The sequence below is a fragment of the Myiozetetes cayanensis genome, unplaced genomic scaffold, assembly GCF_022539395.1.
Source record: "Myiozetetes cayanensis isolate MyiCay16 unplaced genomic scaffold, myiCay2020 scf2-11, whole genome shotgun sequence".
Classification (NCBI taxonomy): domain Eukaryota; kingdom Metazoa; phylum Chordata; class Aves; order Passeriformes; family Tyrannidae; genus Myiozetetes; species Myiozetetes cayanensis.
Window position 1 is genome coordinate 98,214,405 of NW_026087411.1, and position 23,000 is coordinate 98,237,404.

Sequence of the window (23,000 nt, forward strand, 5' to 3'; positions counted from 1 at the left end):
TCTTCCACAAAAAATACCTAACAAGAAATAGTTTCTTTTCTCCTCTGTCTTGCTAAAGTGGAGAACTATTAGTGCATACACTGAGTTTATATAAGGAATGACAAATTTTGATCTCTGTGGAAAGATCTAACTCTAATGTCATCACTTTAAACCATGAGAATTTCTATGCCATTCTTTTGCACTGACTACCTAACCATTGTTTGTAGTCCATTTTTTAAAACTTACCAATCAAATCCTCCACTGTGGAAAGGTACCAAAGAAACCAATAGATAGCTGAAAATTTATAGTGTTCTTGAATAAAAAGACATTGTTCCAAAATTTTACATAAACTGAAAATTATACTGAAATTCTGAAGTATCCTCATAGTTGTAGAGATAGATAATACTACGCAGCTGCGCAGTATTATGAAATGAGGGTTGTATAAAAATTAATATAAAATAGAACTGGACTGAATCAGGAAACAAAGTTTTCCAGGAAGGACAGGCTGTAAGTAACCTGGGCTTGCAAAAATTCCATCATCAGTAAAGAATAAGTCTGAATTAGAAACACAATCTTAATTTTTAAAGCGAGCAAAAATTAAACTTGTTTTAGAAATACATTTTTTTATTCTATATCACTTGTACAATGGTCTAAAGACTGACAGTTTGGATATAAAATCATATGTATAAACACCAGGAGGTTATTTTTCTCTTTAAAATTGACTGGTTTTGTTGCAAAATAATGTGATTGATTAGATTATACTTATAATTTACTTGACTGCAGAGGGATGCTTTTTCTCTTCTTTTAAGTACTCTGACACTAGTGGTGATACCTACTGAGTGTATTTAACTGTGGTGTGTTCCATATCTTGAAATACAAAGTTTCTGAGGAGACTCTTGATCTTTATAAATTCTGATTTTTTTATCATACTGAATAGAAACTCTTCCCAGTCTATTTGAACCTCTCAAGGACAAATAATGTAATCCATGGAAAATCTTAGGCTTTCATCTAGAAAAATTCCCTCCCCTTGTGATATTTAAGCAGCTAGCTGTTAGAGCTTTATAGCAGTTTCTCTCTAATAAGCAAGAATTCATCACCCAAAAGTGCAGTTTCTCTTCTGAGAAAGATGTAGGAGCAAATATAGTCCAAAATGATGAGTCATTCCACTCAAATGGCCTCTGAAGACTGCTACGAAGAAATACGTTTAATATTGCTATAGAATGGCTAAAACCTTACTAATGGCTAAAACCTTACTAAAACCTTCTCTACCTTTCATTTAAGTTCCACTAAGTCCTTTTATAGATGCAGGTGAATGAAATAACAGTATTTTCCGAACCTATAGTATTGGCTCGGACCTTTACCTCAGGCAGAAAAAAGTATACTGTACTTCCCTCGAATTTTCACTCTCCAGCAGCATGAATGGTTGTGTGTGTGGGTAAATATGTGCATGCAAGAGATAAAAATAAAGCTGTAAATCTCAGCTCAGAAATAGCCTGGAAAGGAATCACCAAGATTTCCTGATTATTCCCAATAACATTGCCCCCAAGAAGGACCCTGCAAGACTCTTTGGAGAGTTATGAGAAAAGAGGTTTGAACCTTTGACAAGGAAATGGCCTCTAGCTGTTTGGAACTGTATGTTTTTGAAGAGAACAGAACTGTATATATTTTTGTTGACAGAATAGCATCAATAACTTCCTCCACTGGGGATAACCTTCAAGACCCTCAAACTTTCAGCCAGCTACTAAGATCACAGACGGAAACAGCTTTGTGTAGGGTTCCCCACTTCTGTTATGTGGCCTGGACATGGGTGTCTGCTGTGTGGTGAAGACACACTGATCTGCTGTGCACTTCTGGTTGAAAGGTAGTTCTAACCAATTGTTAGTCTTGATGATTCACTACCTCACAATTAACCTCACAATAAACCCTCATTTGAGCAACATTAAAAAGCAAAGCACAGAACCCTTCAAATAGTACCACAGATACATTTTTTCTTCAGCCCTAAGCACAGCAGTGATGCTTTTTGTTCATCTTTTATAGTTTGGTGTTAATCCCTGTATTTGGTTATGATGGCAATATCCTGCGTGTAACAGTGTGCCTGTAACAACTATAGCAACAATTACTACTATTACTGCTGCTACGACTACTACCACCCCAATTTCAAAAACCCTCTTTCAGCATTTCCCTATGTGCTGATTGTTTGAACGAAGATTAAGATAGATGACTGAGGTCTTGCCTACATGGAAAGATTAAAAATTACTTAACTCCAGGCTGAATTCCTCCGACAGCCAGCTAAGATCGAACAAGCTTCCCTGGACATTCACTAATCCAAGCTGTCTGAGGTACCTATTTAAGTGCTAGATATATCACCCTTTTCTGATATTTATTTCCATTTCTTTCTCAGGTGAGCTGATAAAATATCTAATTTTAAGAAATCTAATCCCTGCATCAGAACTGAGGCACAGTATGAGGCGCCTCCATTCCCCAGGTGCTGCCTTGAGGCAGCCCAGTGTGGGCTGCCAGCCTTGGGTTCCCCAGGGGCTGCCAGCAGCCGATCTGTCTGGCCAAAAGACTATTTCTGTATTTTTACAGTAGGCAGTCATTAGAAAAAACTACAACTACAGACCCAGATGTATGTGCTGAAAATGAGGAATCCCATGTTTCCCTTGGGTAGTACTTGAAATCCTTATGGCTGGACTCAAAACGTGGTGTCACAGTCCTCTGCCAGCATGACTCCTGTCATTCAGCTGGAAAGTGAAATGCAATTTGTAGAAGATCCCATGACACAGAAGAGATGCAATACCCAGACAAAGATGAGTCTAAAGGGTTGACTTCTGTTCAGCACATTTATTGAAAGAACTTATTTTTCAAACACATTTTTAATGGCATTTCCTTTGTGAAAACAATAAAATAATTAAATACAATAAAATAATGAAACTTTCAAATAGAAGCAGTTCCCATTGGAAGGAATTTTCATTTTTTTGCAGCTCTCATTTCTGCAATGTTTTCTATGAAGATCTGGGCTAATCTATTTCCCCAAAGTTTGGAAGATTTATAAGATTTACAGTAGTATTTTTGTAAGAAAAGTTTTTTATCATAATCCATAGTCTTTGAATAAAATATCATCCAGCTTCTATCTTTTAGTAGTCACTCAATCTTAGACAAAAACATAGTGTTTATTTGGATTATTATTCTGTAGCTCTATAATATATGATGGTTAATATAAAAACAATGGTTAAAAAAGAAACTCTGAAAGCTACACTCTGTGTTACATTTGCTTTCCTCATTTATTTCTACAACCTTTCCAATTATCCATAAAAACTTGAGGAAAGATGATATTTTTTCAAGGACAGTCTTATTTTCTTTTTACCAATCAAGATCTAGAGTCCAGTCAAAATTGAGTGCCAGTGTAGTATGAAGCTTACAAATTCTCACAGGTTATTCAGTATTCCAGGAAACTGATCCAGGCCCAAATTGGAAACACATTATGTAACTGTATCTGGCAAGGGAAGAAATTAGATTTATTGATTAGGTTTTTTATCAAATAATACTTCACACGGAAGTGTGAAGCTGTCTATAGGGCATGCCTGATTGCAATCACAGACCATTAACAAAGGAATAAACTGGCTTAAGCACATTAAAGCCTTTACAGGATATACTGAGCAGTGTTAAAATAAAGGATGTCATAAACTGTGTGGTGCAGCACTTTTCAAACAGCCAGTCACCTCTGCTGTGAACCTTACTACATTTTAAATATCCAAACTCTGCTGTTATCAAAGTGTCTTTCTTTAGGAACAAACTTAAGTTTACCCAGAACTTATTGGAACGGTTGATAATTTTTTAAACTGCTTACCCTTGCCTCAGCTTAGAGAACTGACATTCTGCCTAACCAGAAAATGCTAAAAACCCTGCACATTTGCCTAATGAGAAGTTTTCAAGCAGCCCTTCTGTGCTGAAACTTGCTTATCCATTAGCACTTAAAGTGGCTAATTACTTTTTATCTACCATTTTATAAATCTGACTTTGCTGGATTTTGTTGAAAAAGTCATTCAGAAGCATACACTTTCTCCTTGCACCCTATCCTATTTGGTCAGGTGTCAGCCACATTATTGGGTTTCACATATTCTTATTCCAAACTACAGGGGGAAATTTTTATTTTCTTAGGTAATTTTATTCCTTTACTGAATTTCTGTATGAAAGATCTCAGCAATACTCCAAAACTGTTATCATGTTTTAAAAGGCATTTAAAATGGCTCTTTATACAAACATCTTCAAGCAGGAGATCTATGGCTGTTCCTCTTCATTAAAAAAAGTTCAGCTGGCAATAGTCTGCCTCTGCTGCAACTCAGGGGTGGGGTCAGAGCCTATGGGTATCTCTAATTTGCGCTTCAGTTCATTCAGGTTTTGATAGTAATAATTCTATTGCATTAGAGACGTCAGATTCTTGGAGGACTTCCCTGGTGCCACCACAGTTAGGACAAAATGAACTTGAGTCTGCCTGGTCACACTCGCGGTCACACCTCTCCTGCAGACTCAGCCTGGCTTCAGCTGGTCTAACGGTCTGCAATACATGGCCTTGCATTAGTTGTGATTTTATGGAATATATTTTGCTCTCAGTTGCCTTCGAATATGTATGTCACAATATTCACTTGGTACCATTGTGCTATGTTACAGTTTGTAAGGTCTACTTGGTGCGTGCCAAGAAAGAGGAGAACTTTCTAGCCTTGCAATGCCTTCCTCTCAGTGAGGTTTTGGGTTAAGTATTGTAGCTAGGACTTAAAAAAATCTCACTTTTTACTGCCTCTAGATCTCATCATGTATGTTATAAGCTTCACACTGTTTAACACTACTTATGATTAACTGGGTTATTCCTGTTGTTAGGAGACTAAGAAAATAATAATATAATTTTTTTAAAAATTATATATATTGATATAATAATTATATTTATAGAAAATACATAAAGTAACAACACGACCAGCAACAAAACAACAACTATTATTATTATTATTAATAATAATAATAATTTCTTCAAGAAAGTATGTCTGGCATCTACATTTTAAAACGCAAAGTACTGCATTAGGAAACTGTGCAGTCTGTTGTTCATTCAGCAGATGAAGAATTGGAAAACACTACAGCTGTGAAAGAGGAGTAATAATCTATTCAGTTATTCAGCAATAAATACAATGCAAAAGAAATGCACATGAATATTTGCATCTAATTAAAATTATCATCTGGAATTACAGAGATGTGTTAGTGTAAATCTGGAACAATCCTGTGTATACTTTGGTAGAGGTAGAATGAAAAATTGCAACACTTTCTGTGAAAGCTTCTATTCTATCACTGGTCTTTAATGAGAAAAAATATTAATATGATTGTATTCTCTTGACTTAGTACCAAAACTATTGAAACAAAATTTGTTGAAATGAGTTATGGGATTTCATCTTGGAGCAAAGAGATTAAACATGGTTACTTATCAGTCACCCAGCAGCTTATTTAGTTTGTCACTCATCTGCACTGAAGTCAGCAGTCCAAAATCAATATACTGCAGCTGCAGAATAAATGCAATGTATGCCCTTGGAAGAGGAAAGCATGTGGTGTGTAAAATGATAGGTATGACGATCAAAGTGAAAGTGAACAATAGATTTTTATTTTCTTCTTTCCTGTACTGATCCTAACAAAGAGGAGTGAGGACTGTAAAGTGGAAAGTGTTTTCACCCGCACATGTCCATTCTTCATCTCTCTTACTGCACCTGTGAATATAAAAAAGAGATGATGAAAACTCTTGGTTTTTTAAGAATACTGTTTTTAATTCTCTCCCAGTAGGGTTATTGTGTGAGTGCATATACTTCCACACATATTTTATTACTCTCCTATACGCACATATAGACACACAAACATATACCCACAGAGACACATCTTCTATGTGCATTGAAAATGAAAGAAAAAAAAAAGGTATAAATTAAATTTTTGCATGCTTATTTGACTGATAAAATACCAGATCTTTCTAGTGAGCTTTTGCTAGATGCAATAAAAGTTTAATTAAGTGAAAGTATGCGAAGAAGTACTCATATTTTAAATGTCTTATGAAGATTATCTAATTAATCCCTACAACTTCTCCAAGTCCCTTTGTAATATTTCTCTATTAAGATGCTATTTGCTCCCAGTTCTTGCTAATTAATCTGGATGCAAAATAAGAACAGACCAGTCCCTCTGGTCACAGCACATCTACCTGCCACTGCTCATTTTTCTGCCATCTATCATCATTCTTTATTATAGACCTGAGGTAGTTTTAAATCCACATGACTTTGGGTCCTTTTATGAAGGGTATTTAGATAAATAAAGATGCAGATAGGTGAGATTTTGAAAAGACCTTTGTCTGAGATCAGAACCTGCTTTATAAATACGTAAAAATGCTACATGTGAGAACAGCCTCTGTTCCACAGAGTTTTAAGCCTCAGCTGACAAAATCTTATCCTGTTTTTGACAATTTAACATATTTTTTTCTGTCACGTGTTCCTGTCACATTTTTGCAAAATCATCTCTTCTTTCTCTCACCTCCCTTTGCCAATGCAAGTTCACCCAGTTAGCTGACTGCCCTTCTGTTTTCTGTGGTAGCATTTAACATTCAAATACTCTCAAAAAACTGTCCTGCTATGATGTCTGATTAATTTAGTTTTTGCAAAGCTTCATGGCGATTCCTGTACAATTAGCTGCCTGTAAACCTTTCCCCTCTTTGGTAACGTGCAATAAGGAATCATTACAATCATGTAGCAACACAGGTTACTGAACAAAATAATAAATAAAAAGCAAGCAATACCTTATACAGTCCGCATACAAAGTATCGGTTAAGAGAAGAATAGTTGAAAACAGCAAATGAAAAAGCTGTATAAAAAGCTGAGCTTGTATCTGTACTGATTTTTACAACTGACCAGGTCATGCACACCCATCCTTTTGCACCTTCATGGTATCCTACAACATGAGTGAAAGCCAATTGTATCATACATCTTATTTCTCTGAGTAACTTCAAAACACAAGCATCGTAGGGAGCTGCCTATGGAACTGCTACTGACTCTGCTGGTGGAAAAATGATTCCATCTTAATTCAAAGACATAAAAACCCCAAAACCACAAACCTGAAAGAAAACCAGACCTTTTCCAAAGGGCAGATACACATGTGAATCAAACTTAAAAGCAAGAATTAACAAAATTGTTCCCTAGATAAAGTTCTCCATGTTAGATTGCTGTGGGAAGATAGGATTTTGTAGAAGGAAAGAGGCTAAACCCCCAAATTATGTTAAAATAAAAATCCTGGAGTTCCACCCAGTTTTTGCTCCAACCATCATTTCCCAGCTTGCCCCTGTTCCTTGATGCACCTTATTGTCTCCATTGGAGTGGTTTTTTGCAGTTTACACCACAGAGTTGTCTCCTTTAAAGAGTTTACAGAGAGGCCATCACACAAAAATGACTATAGTTTCAGGCTTCATTAACCTTTTGTGGATTTACTACTGATGGCCTGGTAGGCACTCTGCTTACTAAACCACTTCATTTATTGGATGCTACACCAGCTAACACAATGAAATATGTCACCAGATGCCTCTTTCAGAAAAGTTCAAATAGGGTATAAGAATGAATAGTATGTAGAAGAGATGTGATTCAGACAAACTTATGAAAACACTTTATGTGGACTTTGTTTCCTAAAACTTGAATTTTGATGGCTTTATGGCACCTTTCTGTTTATTTCCTTCTGCTCTTTAAAGATGGTCGTGTGTGAACCAACAGACCTGACTGTAGGTGGACTATACGAAACACATGTAAAGAAAAGCAGCTACTCCAAAAGCAAATAAAATGAGAGTAACCTCAGAGCTTCTCCACTTCTCACCACCAGTAAGAGGAATTGGACTGTCTAGCCACATAGACCAGTTTTGCTCTTACTGCTTGCAGGAACCTCAGCCTCACTATATTGCTCAGATGCACTCCTTCTCTCCAGTCTGCTGGAAGAGTTTTTGCAAGCTGTCAGCAGCAGAAAAAAAATAATGGATCCCAAAACCCCCAAAAACCAAACTTCAGCTGTTTCCTAATGCTCAATTAACAAGGGACTAAGAATCAGGCCTCAGCACTTCCAGTTTGAATGGGTGACCTGCCCAGTCACAGCCGGTGGTCGCTGGAATGCAGAGATGCTCCGTCTGGATGTATCGCATAATCAGGCAGCTCCAGCCAGCTATTGGAAGTGCAGCCAAACACATGCTCATGTCAAAAATAGAAATTTGTCTGAGTAGTGTGTTGGCACCGCTTTGACAGGTATACGATTTATAAACTATTCCTCGAGGGGAAAAGGAAGGCAAATTGTTTAAACAAAAGTGTCGGTACTTTCATCACCCTCTTTCCTGGGCAGCGTTTTCTGACCCATGGCTGCATTCCAGCTCTCTCCGATACCAAAGTGCTGCTGAGAAGCTTCCGTCTCTGAGCAAAGTCAGGGGCTGTGTTCGGGGTAGTTAAATTATAACAATAACTTTGAAGAGAACTGAGCCCCCCTGGGCTGATAAAATGATATGCCATAATAAAAAGGGAAAGGTACAGCTACATTTTGGCTTGAGTTTCCCAGTCTTGGTGCAGTTGCTTGCCATCAGCAGAGGATGTCTGTAATCACCAGTGGCAGTGGACACCACCAGCTCTGAGTGCTGTCTCAAGGAGAAGAAGGAGGTTTGACCCTGCCTGCTCATCACATACGTGATCCCCTCCCCGCCTGCAGGTGCTGGTCTGACCCAGTGGGGTAGTATCTGCACTCAGTATCTGCCTAGACACTGGCAAGAGCCACCTGGTTCTTCACCATTCAGGAACATGTTTCTGCAGAGGGTCAGAAGCTACACTGGTCTACCCTGCAGACTGATTTGGCTTATTTTTAACTTGAGAGCCTTCACTGGGTGTGCACATAGGAGCTGAGCTAAAATGACAATAAGGACTTCCTTCAACCACAGTGGAAGAGATCTGGGAGCTAGAAGGCATTGTACTCTTCCAAAGAGAGCAGTAGAACTTGTCTCAGCAGCACTGAGACTTAGGATCCAGGTAGTGCCTCCTGTCCTCTGGCTACATTCCCATTTGGCCTTGGAACTCTCAGTTCTGTATCCCACTGTGTGAACTTTTTTTTTTATTTTCCTCTCTCAGGTGCCTTTGGTGGTTTTCCAGCACCACATGGCAATGCCTTAGCAGCAAGAGGAGGGATGGAACTGTCTATCTTCTGAGGGATGGACCTGGCTGTCTGCTAAGGGATGGACCTGGTTGTTTACTGATGCCTACCCAAGTTTGTTTGTCTCTTGGACAGGGTGGGCAGACACACAGCCATGGGTGATAGGAAACCAAGCTGAGTGTTCTTGTGAAAGCCTTGGCCTCTGCTAGGAGTCTGAAATGGGCCTTCCCTGCAGCGGTGGAATTAACCTGAGCTGGCCTGTCTTTCACCTCTCTCTACAGTCAGCTGGAACTCAAAAAAAATCAGCAGTAGTGCTTTGGGACACTTTTTCCCAAGGCAAAATGGATACCTCGGAGATAAGCAACATTATGCTTCATCCCCCAAACTAACACATCTAAACAGCAGCACATTGTAAAACATTGACTTCTATTGTCAAGGTTGTCTACTGTAATTCCAATTGCCATCAAAGGGCTTTTAACATTTTATCTCAGTCAATAGAGATAAACATTTTGTGCCAATTAACTCAGTTAAAATGTAGTGCATTACAATAACAATTAACAGCTGAGGTCTTCGCAAAATGCTGTTTACAAAAGCATTTTTTGCTAATCTGTGACTATTCTGAGGCTTGAAGCTTGTCACCTTGTGCTGCACTGCCCTCTTTGGCCTCTTTCACATTGAAAAGTTAGGCTGTTTTAGAAAACATAATCAACTTGGCCTGTCCTCTGCTTCAAACATGCAGCTGGAGACATCCACAGAAGATTAAGGGATATAGGTCACAATTTTCCAAAACACAGAAGAGATTTAAAAGTCTTCCATCAAAACTTAGACTTCTAGATAATTTAGCTGCATTGGTAAATCATATCCTTACTCAGAGAACTCTTTAACCCCAACAGCATTTGCACCTCTTTGTGCACCAGCTGCCTGAAAAGCCTCCAGTCAGGTTATGCACATTATGTCACATGTCTGTCACCTCTGACTGCAGGATTATTCATGACAAAAAACATAACATAGATCAAAACTAACTTAATCTATCCTTGGATAGGTTTAACATAGGAGAATCATACTTAATATGTCCTCACCCTGCCAGAACTTTATAAATTATGTAAACCAAATACAAGGATTTTGACTTAAGGGCAAAATCCTTACCTAATCTATAACTTCAACGACTATGATGTGAGCCTTGATTAAGAAAGAGCTGTGATTTAAAGAAGCATTTATGGCTACACCTGATTTTAATGGAGTGGATAGCCATATTCATAAAACCTAACCAGTCACTATCAAGCATTAACACTTGATTCTGCTGCCTTTTCTGGAGGGATGGACCATGCAGTCATGCCAATGACGGCTCGGCTTCAGCGGTCAGAGTATACTAAAGCGGTCTACTACTTTAAAAGTATTTTAAACTGTAATCCATACAATTTTGGTTGAAAGTCCCATGTGTGATTCAATAACACAATCTACCACATGCAGAACATAATGTTATTTACATGTGGAAAGTAAAGCACTCCAAGAAAAACCTCTGAAAAATCAAAAGGTGATAAAACCAGTGGGAACAGATGTGAGTTGCCAAGAAGAAGTCAGATCAAATTAATATAAAAATCCTTAAGTCTTCCACTCAGTTTAAATACACATTTTTAAACTATGGGCTAGTTAACACGATTATATACATATATGTAGATAATCAACAGCAGGAAATTGCAAATTACATCTGAATAGGAAGTAGTGGATCGGGACAGAAAGTTAAAAAGCAAGAGACTTAAGCAGTGTCCCTTAGCATTTATCTTAGCAGTTCAGTTACACATTCAAATATGCACACTTCCAGAAGATCTGAAGTATTATTCAGACATACTTAATTTAGCTGGATTCACTTTGAAAAGACTTTATTTGAATCTTTTAAATTGATTACTATTTATATAATTTACAGAGTAGTTTCCTCTGTACTATCCCAGGGGTTGGACTTGATGATCTTGGAGGTCTTTTCCAACCCAATCTATTCTATGATTCTATGATTCTATGATTCTATCTCATCTATATCTAGGGTAGTTTCTTTTACTGGAAAACAAACAAACAAACAAAAACCTCTATAAAACCTTATTTATATTTTCATTTGTCATTTCCTCTGAGCACTCCCCACCATTCTGCTGTGGCAAGCGCCCTATAGTTACCGCAGTATTGCCACATCATTTTCTACATCCCGTATAGCTGCAAGGGGAAATAATTCATATTGGCTGCAGATCCACAGGCTCACGTGTTTAGCATTGGTGTAAAATCAAGGACATGTAAAATCATATAATATTAAATTTAGCTATAACATACATCCAGTTTCCAATGTTAATTGACACTATATATGCCTAACTTACATTGAATTAAAAAAAAGTATCTAAATAATGTGGAAGCCATATCTAAGCATATATTTGGACAAATACATGCTGATAGAGATTTATACATGTGTATATATGAATATATACCTGCACAAAGTGAGGTTATAGAATTTTACTAAAAACCTCCTAACTGGCTGTATTGTCAAGCATTTTGCCAAATTCTGCTATTATACAAGAAAACCCAAAAGACAGTGGGGTTTAAGAGAGGAAGGTTGGAAATGTGGTTAAGGCCAGTTCTGAATGAAGGAATGCCTCAGGGTATGAGATTCATTTGTCTTTGTACTAATGGGTTTATGGCTTTCTTTTTAAACAGCCAGCTGGGGCCGGGGAAGGGGTTGGGGAGGTGAGGAGGACTCGCTAATCCTGGTTCCTGCCCTCCCCATCTGCCTTCAGCCAGCAAGGGGCCACTGCCTGTCTCACTGCCTGCTCCTCTGTCTGTACCCTGCTACCTGAATCCCCTACCTTCCCATTCTGCTTGTGCACTCTCCCTGTCCCTGCTGTCTGCCCCCCTGTCAACCCCCTTTCCTGCCCTGCCCCCTCTGCCTGCCCTGCTACCTGCCTCCCCTGCCTGCCTCCCCTGCCTGCCTCCCCTGCCTGCCTCCTCTGCCTGCCCCTCTTCCTGCCCACACACTGGACAATCCTGGACTCAAGCTACCAGTCGTGGGAAAGTCATAGGTCAGAGTCTTGCAGGACACAAGGTGACATGCGGAGAAGAGCATCTGTCTGGTGATTTGTGGCCCAGGGGGGAATATGTGAAATACTCAGGGTTGCCAGGTCATGGGCGACATAGCTATCCTGCTCAGCACTCCTGGCCCCAGCTGAGTTATCCTGGCTCAGCACCGGAGCATTATCTTCTGATTTTTACATTTTCCTTCCCTACATTCACAGAGGGGCAAACTCACCCCATTCTGAGCACTGCTCTGTCTGTGCAGGCTGTATACATGCTGTTTTGCTAATCTGCATGAAAGTGCCTGGGTATGGAAGGGAAACAGCAAGACATCTTATCTTTGAAGGGATCTCAAGGCCTTTTGAGTTTACTGTTGTTGCAGTCATTATTGTTTAGCATATCCTTGAAGGTTTGGTCTGAGGGACAGCTGGTGGGAATGCAATTTAGGTTGTTATAATGCAGCAATTATTTAAATATACACCAAGCAGGAAAGCAGAGGCAGAGTGAATTTCCTCTGTTAAAGCGTTACAATATGGGTCTTTCTGAGGGAAGGGAAAAAAAAAAAAAGAGAAAAAAAAAGGTAATATAATCTGCAGAAAGAGCATCACAAAATTAAATTCAAGTACTTTCAGGCGTGGAGCATATTTTTGTGTTGCTGTCTACAATTATTCAACTACGGCTTAAATCTAGTTTATTCTTAAAAAGTTTTGTGTGTGAGAATGAAGTGAAAGAGAAGTGCACACACACACACACACACACACACACTCACACACACAACCCCCTGTTTGTCAGGGTTGGCAAAACCTCCGGTGTAAACATAGATGTTCCTGTAATGTGTTTATTCACTTGGGGAGGTCTCTTGCTGGTATAAACGTGACGTTTACCAGCATGGGGTGTCAGTGCTATGTACTTGCAAAAACTATTGCAATAGCAGCAAACCACATCTAACAGGGATGGAGCCTTGGAGTGACCTTTATAGTTCAGAATCAGAAACAAGGATGACACAAGCAGCAGGAATATCATGGTGGATGAGTACAGACGATGGTGGAAGGCAGTTACAGTCCAATGATTTCTAACCTCAAAGTCACACTCCACTGGCAATGCTCAGTACAACTGCCCGACCAAAAATTTTGACTGTGAGTTGTGCAGGGCTGGGTTGCCAGTGATCCTCGGGCTGCAGAAACAAGCCAGGACCATGGCTGTGGTGTCCCAACTGTATTGGCTAGGTAAGGATGGACCTGTCAGTAGAGTATCTGCAGGCAGGGAGAGCAGCCAGGGGAGAGTGAGCACAGGGGGACCACGAAACGCTGCTGTGTTTTCGGAATGGAGACCTATAGGCACAGCAGAAGACACGGCACTTGGCCTCACACAATCACACTCAAAGGGTATGGAAATTATGTCTTTCCTGAATGCAATCTATCTCCTCTAGTGGGATTAGAAAATGTATGGAAGGGCTGCCTTGGCACAAAAAGGCTAACACATCCTACCAGTACCCGGTCAAGCTTGTGTGCTGTCCTTGCGTGCTTGCCAGCTCCGATGCAATCCCTACCCAAACCCTTCCTGAAGGCCAGTAGCTCTGCTCACTTCCTTTCATTGGCCAGGAGCCAAATGCCACTGTTTGGTTAAAAGTATCAAGGAAGACCTCCTATGGGGCTGGTTACTGAAACCCAGAAATATCACATTGTGAAATGGAGAGGGCTAGCAGCTACTAGATCAGCAGCACATATCTGCTAATGCTGCAGATTTCTCTGCATCAGGCATCATTGACATTTTATCCTCTGGTTTGTAATAACTCTTTCAATGCCACAGGCCTGCCAATTTTTCAAGAACAACCCCCCCCCCAAAAAAAATAAAATCAAGTGCAAAAGCAGAGGCCAATATGTTAGAGCCAGTGATCCCTTTCCAGAGCCTGTGGCATTGCTCACCTCTAAAGTGTAGCAATCTGCCACTTCCACTGACATTCCAGTTAAGTTACATCCCAAGTGGCTCACCATGAAGGGGTTAACAGCAGCAGCCTTTCTTAGGGGATCAAATTCTTGCAAGGCTCTCCTTGCTTTGTTCTTTAGTGGGATGAATTCAGCAAGAGCAGTCTAAACACTGGGATCTGTTGTCCTCTTTCCACTAGCACCCTTGTTTTTCTCCCTGACTTCAAGGCGGGCTCCCTGTTTGCATATTGGGAATAATCTCACTCTTTCGCATTGTCCCAGCAGCAGCTTCACACCAGTAGACTCTGCCCCTGCGGGGCCCCGGATCAGGGACGGCAGCAGCCACCACCACTTCTGTGCTGTCAGGCAGGACAGAAGGAATGTGCCTGGCCTTGTCACAGGGGAGGGAAGCCTGCACTCTGCAAGAAATTTGAACAGATGTCACTAAGCTGGCTCAGAAATCACTCTTCAGTTGCTAGCTATTGCCCAAGCAGTCTGTCCAAGCATCCAGTGCTCATCCCAAATTGCTTGCATACCAGCAGCTTTACCTTTTGTGATCTGTACACACTATTGGCATCTTAATTTAAAACCTCATTCAAATATTGTGTGAAAATGCTTCAGATCATTCTCTGGCACTGGGTAGTGGGAAAGCCTGCAGATGTGCCACTGAGCCCTGCCAGCCCCAGGGCTGGATGAATGGTCACATCCAGCTCTCACTAAGACTGTGCTCTCTGTCACCCACTCTGGCTTCTTGACATTTCTTTGCTATTAATACCACAACAAGAGAGTTCTGTGTTTACAGCAGTCAAAAGTTTTCTAAAGTTTATCACTCAGAGCAAATTGCCTTCTGTTGGAAATCTTCCTGTCTTATGGCATGTCCTTACAAATGTGGGAATAAATTATACCCTCTTATCCCTGGAAATGTTGAAGGTCAGGTTGGATGGGGCTTTGAGCAAACTGATCTAGTGTAAGGTGTCCCTCCTCATGCCAGGGATTTGGAACTAGATGATCTTTAAGGTCCCTTCCAACCCAAACTCTTCCATGATTCTGTGATATCTTTGCACCGGTGCCAGACATAGGATGCTCTCTGTGGAGCAACTATTAGGAAGCTGAGCCATAGCTGGGAGTGAAAGATTCCTGTGATATACCCCAAGACTTCAGGGGTGTCAGCACATACTGGAGTCCTAGAGGGGCTCCTTAGCTACCCCACCCTGCACTGCTGTGTGGTCATCAACAGAGCATGGAGGTTAATACTCTCAACAGTAAATAGTTTCAAAACTTAAAATACATTCAAGTAGCCATGTAGTCAATTATCCAAGAAGTTGCAACAGAGAATGTTTAAGGACTTTAAAGCACATGAAGGTTTACAAATTTGAGGACTTTTTTGTGACCCCACTTTGAGAAAACAGACTTTACCAGGCATTTTCCTGTGTATGCCTCCCTGAGTAACAAAATGTGCCTCAATCTCCTGGACAAAAGGCACTGAAAATGCCTACAGTGGCCCACACTCTCCCAGGTAAGCAAACATGAGCTGTGCTCAGAGAAACAGAAGGCAGCAGGTGCACCTCCATATCCTCACAGAATACTGCAGGGCTGCAACAGGAGAGGGGACAGACCCACTCCCCCCTTCCATTGCCTGCTGCTCACCTGCACTACATCAGGAGGGTAGGTCTATGTCCTCTTTTGGGTCTGTTCAGTCATCAAGAACCTGTTCAAACTCGCTGGTATCAAACCACACACTGTTTTGAATTGCTGGCTTTGCTCTCTGTCATGCAGGGGACAAATGTGGAGGCTGGTAGCACTTTGCCTCTGTACTGAACCAGGCCCTGAAGACAACATTTTGGGGACCTTGAGGCATTGGTTTGAAAGTCAGACATCCAAATGTATCCTACCAGCAAAGCCTATTTGAAAGAAAATGGGACAATTGTGTCATGATCATTCCTTTTGAGCGTCCAGTCTCATTTTCTTTTGCATCCTTCCTATTAGCATTCATTCACTGTGAGAATTCCTGTGAGTTTTTAGTAAAAACAACTTGCAGATTGGTCAGTTTTAAGAAAATATTTTAGTACTTTAAATTGATGTGTATTCTGAACCAAAATTAAAAGTGTTTGTCTCACGTAAGCCTGACAGAAGTTCATAGTGACAAAGAGTCTGTGACCAGCCAGACCCTATTCCCAGTACCAGCAACTAATGGCTTATGCAGAAGCTGAAGGTTACAAGGAAGTAGCTGCAGAATTATCTAACAAATAATTCATGAATTTCAGCAAGTGTAAGGACACACATTTCATCCGTGTTTAAATTCAAGCCTGAATCAAGCTAAAACATTGCAACTGGGTACAAGCAGAAAACAACAATTCCTCTTTAACAGGAAATTCCAGGGTTTCAGACAAAACTTAAACATTTTCACAGCCTTCAGGCAAAAGACACTGTGTTGTTAGATTGGCTCCTTAAATCACTGTCTTTAGCACTCAGAGGTGCATTTTTCAACAAAAACTCTCTAAAGGGAGTAAAAAGAAAGAGCTCTTATGTTCCAGCAAATTCAGAATCTTTCTTTAGAATCCCAGAATTATCTAGATACAATAATGTAAATATCTGTTTTTTCATAGCTTCCTGTAATAAGCAGCCAAGGCTTCCTTCAGCCCCATCAACTGAATATACCTTGTAGTTTCAGGGATGATCAATTCTGCCCCCGAGAAGTACGAGGCAAAAGCTTGAAGGGGTCAGACACCATACCAAACTCTTGTTTTGTTTGCATTAGGGCTTTGTCCCTATTGGCTCCACAGTATTTTTTCCTCCTCTTTCATCAATTGGTCCTGATGAATTTAAGATTCGCTATCATACAGACTACAGACTTAGAACAAATCACCCTTTCATTTAGTTAATACCAGCAGCATAGCTATAAAGCTGTAATAGTTTACGGCTTTCAGGACATAACCTGCAACCACAGACAATACAAACTATATTACACTGTGTTTTATTGCTCTTTGAGGCCCACTAAGAGGCTCAGTGCTGTTTCATAGTCCAGAGTAGCAGCAGCTCTTTATTCTTTTTAACACATAGCTGAAGAATACTCTAATTCTGTTACAAAATGGTGTGTTTGTTTTTTTGCAAGTCTGCCCTCAAAACTGCATGTAGTTCACTTGCTGTAGGATGCAAAAAGCACTCTCCATGCAGTTAAAGGAGAGCATGCACACACAGGGAAAAATGCTGCCTTCCACACGCTCTATCTGCACAAGGAGCATCTCCATTTTGAAAAAGAAACAAGACCCCACACTTTGATAGTGATTTGCAAAGACATGACATCTGAGAAGGCAAAAACCCCAGGAATCACAATTCCTTCCTAAAATGCCCCTTGTTTTTTCAGATTGCGTATTCAAATGCTGGAGGAATCATAAAGGCTGCTGGCGCAGTTTCTTAGCCCTGCCCCTTCCTCTCTAGGCCTGAGGCTGGGTACGGAGGGGAGCAGAAAGGAGTCACCATGTTTTCTTTAAATGGAGGGTCTAAATAAAAAATGAAGGCAATAGAGCTTCAGGAATTGCAAAGGACCAGAGGGAGTGGGTGAACACAAGCTAGCCTTGCCTTTTAAAACATGAAGAGGCCATGTACTTGTTCCTGCTGCACCTGCTGCCCGTGCAGCGCTGTGTTATGGCAGAGGCCAGCAGTCCGATCTGCATATCAAATAGCTGATTTGTAGATGAGGTCATTCATTTTGTGGTTGTATGTTTGCTGTGGTGGGGATGGGCTGTTGCCTAGCAGTGGGCCACAAAATCCCAGCAGGTTTCTTGAGTCAGTAGCCATCCTTTGCTCCCCTCACCACTCCCCTGCCCTCACTGACAATTCAAACCCAGTTTTGACCTTAATAAATAAAACTCCAAAAGGGTTGACTAGTTCCTTAGTTCAAAGCATGGCTGATGTGCTGTGAATTGACAGTTTCCTTTGATGCTGCATTGGTTTGGTGACTCGATAAGGAAAATACAGACCCAGAAACCTTGATACCATGTGAATGGAGGGATGGCAGATAGTGCCTGGCTGCATAAACACCCTCCAAGAGGCTGGGGCTGCCTTGGTGCCTGGGTACACTGCTTCACTGCTAAAACATGGAATAGGGGATTAAAAGATCAGCACCACATTTATTTAAGTATTTAAACATGCCAGAAGTGGTTTTGTAAAATTTAAGCTAGTTTTCATGTATGACTCCTAGGGAATCAATTATGCCTTTCCTGTTAATTTTGACAGCCACTTCACATTGGGCAACGCTCATTTTAGACACTTTTTAAGAGGTATTTTCTTCTTTCAAAGGCAGCTAAAGCTACTTACTTGTAGTGTACAGCACATCAAGCTGGTGGAAACAGAAAAAGAAATCAGTCACCGTTTCAAATTTAAAAGAGAAAAAACAAAGCAGGTCAAAGAAGATGAAAACACTGGAGTACAAAGCTGCCTTTAGAAACTACAATACATATATGTTGTCACCATTTGGTGTCTGATAAGTTGGCAGAAACTGCAGTTTAAGTGCTTTTATTTTAGGAGTGATCTGCTGACAAAAGACACATGTGCAAACCATGCCATTTAGATGAAGGACTCATATTCACTTTTTGCAAAGTACAATTTATTTATTTTTTCCAGATTATAATGTTTTCTAGGAAGAAAGGAGTACAAAGACCCCTCAGCCCTAAAACAAAACCAAACATCTCAGCACAAATTGGAGCCCTGATAGCTCAAAGCAAAGCCTCACAAACATCTATTAGAAGCAGGAAATGTCTAATGGAAAACTTACAAACATCTGATACATGAAAGGGAAGGCACAAAACAGGAAAGCAGAGGCATGAGCAGCTAATTGCTGTAGATTCCTCACAACATTCGCTGAAACACAGCAAGACACATCAGCCAGCTCCACAGCACTGGGGTATACAGCCGTCATTAAAGTATTAGTAAGAATACTTGGAAAACAAGCACTGAAAAACATGCTAATACTTTGGACAGAATGAAGTTACTTATGTTTGTGACCGACTTTACAAGGATGCTTTGAAGGTGGCCAGAGGCATCCTAGCATAATGCTTCTCATCTAATTCCAGCTATGAAAGCCTGCAAAAAGAATAATTTTTAAAAGTATGATTATTATTCACACTGAAATCTAGGTGCAAAAGCAAGATGTATATCCTGCCAGCTATTGCATACATATCCAAACTTGTAGCTGAAACTTGCATTTGGTTTTGATCTAAGAAAAATGTGAAGTTTTGAGCAACAGCAGCAATGCATTACGCTGGAGTATGGACATGCAGCAAATACAGAGCACCTATTCTTGCCCCTTGTAAATGCCTGCTGCTTGTCTGATTTGAATAAAGTTATGCCTACTACTGTCAGAACTGAATTTGGCTCATGGTCCTCATGCAAATTGCCGCTTGCCTGAATGTGTGCACCATATTAAGAATGCAAATATGTTTGGACTAGATGATTGTTCCTTTATTTGCTGTACACCCCAATTCACAAGGAGTTGAATAAGGGTAGTTTTGGTGTGTGCAAGAAGGCAGACTCAGATAAAAATACATTAAACTGTTTGCAAATAAGTTAATTATGTCAATAGATCTGATCTTAACAGTCATCCTTTCTGATGTTATGTATATGGTTTCTTGAACATAGCTAACAGAGACAAAAAAAAACCAAACAAAAAAAACAACAACAAAACCATGTTTTAAAAAATTTTTTCTTTCTTCAGGACATGAAATGAAGTACCTTTTTCACACATACTGCAAACAAGCTTATGTCCAGGATCCCCATCTCCAATGCTTTGAATTCTGAAGGCCAGAATGTACCATTTAATCTTTGTCTGAATTTCAACTCACAGACATTCTGTGAAGTTAATCGCTTGTATTTGTCTATTGGAAAGGCATCCAACGCTGAGCTGAAGACATCTGGAAATCTAAAAAACAACTCTCTCATTTATAATTTGTTCAAATGAATGATAACCATACCCATTAAAAATGTATATCCTATTTTTCATTTGAATTTCTGTGATATACTTTTTCATTCCTTCTCACTTCCAGCTGTTATTCTGGAAATTTGCCAACCTTCTGTGAGGCATTTAGAAAAAAAACAAAACAAAAAACCAAACACAAAACCAACTAAAAATTAACATTTGAGAAAAGAGAAATTAAAAAAACCCAACCAACCAAACAAAAAAAAACCCCAACAGAGTAACATTTTCTAGATTCCAGAAATAAAACCTTGCTTCAACTACAAAGTTGAAAACGCAAATTTTTATTTTACTTTCAATTTTTCTTGCTTACGTTTTAAAAACTATTTTAAATTATATGGAAGGAAAAGCACTGAAAATTAATTATACCTTATTTCCTAATGAAAGGGAAAAACCCCCACCAAACAACTACAACAGAACAAACCAAACCCAAGGAAGAAACCAAAAATTTTTTGGCCATATTTTCAGAGTATGCTATTCTTTCCTGTGGGAAAATTCACACATTCCTTACACTGAGATATTAAGTTTGAACTTTCAGTCATTTAATTAGTTCTCAATTCAACAAAGCATTTAAGCATGTTTTCAAAGCACAAAGCACTTAAGCACATTCTTATTCTGTCCCTGAATAGGAGCAGAGTGCTGAATCACACTGGGAGCTCTGAGAGCGAATCCCAGGGCAGCCTGGCAGGGCCACAGAGCTGCAGGGCTCTTGCTGGTTTGATTCCCCAAGAAGGGGTATGGTAGTGATTACATCACACCCAAAATGAAAGCCAGGCCTGGTTTGGAAATGCAAAACTTTTTGCAATCCTATATAATGTCACAAATTTATAACACAAAATTGAAAACACACATATGCCATACGAAAAAAAAAAGACAAAAGAAGCTATTGGAGGTTTATATTTGCCCATTTTTTACAAGTATAAAATAAATATATTAAATAATAATCTGATAAAGCCTTATGATATAACTGTGTAGCTAGACTTCCACTGTGTTTTGGATATATAAGATATGAAAATGTAGGTACATTCAATTGCATACACAACCAGATAGAAAAACACACAATTTAGGTTTCCAAAATCTTCAGCTGCAAGGTACTTGAGGGATACACACCCACACAAATATACACACTCACACACACACACTCACACACATACAAAGCTCAGATGAATCACAACAATGTCTTGGAGAATCAAGAAAAAAGATGATGCTATGTATCAAACAGATATCACAAACACATTTTCAGTTAAATTACCAATAATATTACCTTATCAGTAATATTTTCTACCTTTTACATTGAATTTTATACCAAGAAGTCAATTATTTGAAACTATGTCTTTCCTTTTTACTTCACCACTGGGTGTTCAGAAATATTTAAAATTTTACATTGTATGTTAAAATAGTAATATTGGCATTTCTAGTTATTTCATGTGATATTTGTGTCTAAAATAAGCCTGTCTGAAATCTAAACACTCTGCATTTTGCTTCCAAGACTCCCTCTGATATCTGTGAGGAATGTAGGATTGACCCATTTCTGGGTAGCCTTTTCAATAAACACCTTTAGCAATGCTAGAGGTAGCAGTCAATTCTCTGTAGAGATAAGCACTTAGCAATTCAAGAAAGCAAAGAATTAATGGGATTCCTAAGAATTTGGGACCTACGTCCCTGCCACAATGTCATGTTAGTTTACGCTGCTGTATATGGCTGTAACCCCAGAATGACCAAATATTCACCTGGGATGCTTAGTTTTGTATTCCCTTTCTGTTTCTTTGTATTGTTTCTGTGTAAAGCTTTAAGGATTGTAAATTTTACTTACTTTCTACATCTTGTTTCCTGTTTTAAAGAGCCAAATTCTCAAAAGAATAGGTTACACCCACCACATCATGTAATATTCAGACTGAGTAAAAATACCAGGAATCAGATAAATATTGCTTTATATTTTCTAAACGTTTTCTACAGTGATATTAAAAATATATCTAAGGAAAACACTATTTGCCACTCAAAACTAGGTATCTAATGCAACCCGACTGAAAAAGTCTATTTACCCAAACTGAAATTCTGTTTCATTTTAACAAAATCATAAAACATTTTTTTTTAAAAATAAAAGTGTTTTGAAAGCTTGCAAAATTCTACTGCCCAATGCCTTTAAGAAGGAAAAAAAAGAATCCCTGTACGTTTCATCTATGTAGGGCTGCTAAAGTCTGGGGAAGGGGGAATTGTGCTTACGCAGAGGAGGACGCCCATCATGCATTCGCGAGCAGGGAAATGTCAGCCATTTTTCTGCACACTCTCCCCAAACGCAGGCTGGAGCTGCCCTCGCTCCACCATGTCAGCCCATCTGCTTCTCTCCTCACCCTGAGAGCGCCTCCACTCACGCAAACATCCTCTGGCTCACTACAGGCATATCAAAAAAATGTTTTCTTTAGAAGAGAGGCAAATGAGGAATAGGGAAAAAAAAAAAAGATCATATTTTCCAAAGAGGACAAAGAAATGCGAAGCTCATCCTGCCTGCCTTGCCTGAGAGAGCTGCTCTGCATTCAGGGGTTAGCCTGGGTGGAGAATGATGCTGTTGTCTCACAAAGGACTCATGTTGAGCTGAATCTTTGATTACAGGACAAGTGCCTGCATTAGGCCCCTCATTGCGCTCACATTCTGCTCCTGCCATTTGTACAAAATTTCTGAGTGATCTCTTTGTGAATACAGACCTCAACTGAATCAAAGATGAGCTTCATCCTTGTCGTGTCCCCCCCCTCCTTATTTTTCTGCAAGCACCCCTTTTCTCTTTCCCCGCTCCTCCTCTCTCTGATCCCCTTCTCCCTGTCTCCTTTTGGACCTTTCACTTGGTTAGAAAAGGGACTGCTATGGATCTAAAATAAAATCTAATGAATGGCAAACCCTGA

The 23,000-nt window shown here is 39.7% G+C and overlaps 1 long non-coding RNA gene across 1 annotated transcript; it reads right to left on the reverse strand.

Annotated features, from left to right (window-relative positions):
- Window positions 1-18,806: 18,806 nt before the first annotated feature.
- On the reverse strand, window positions 18,807-22,475 carry LOC126640459 (uncharacterized). The gene is made up of 3 exons (XR_007629045.1): window positions 22,327-22,475; window positions 19,863-20,049; window positions 18,807-19,214 (listed from the first exon to the last, which is right to left on the reverse strand). It is a non-coding gene; the product is annotated as an uncharacterized LOC126640459 (long non-coding RNA).
- Between the last annotated feature and the right edge of the window lie 525 nt (window positions 22,476-23,000).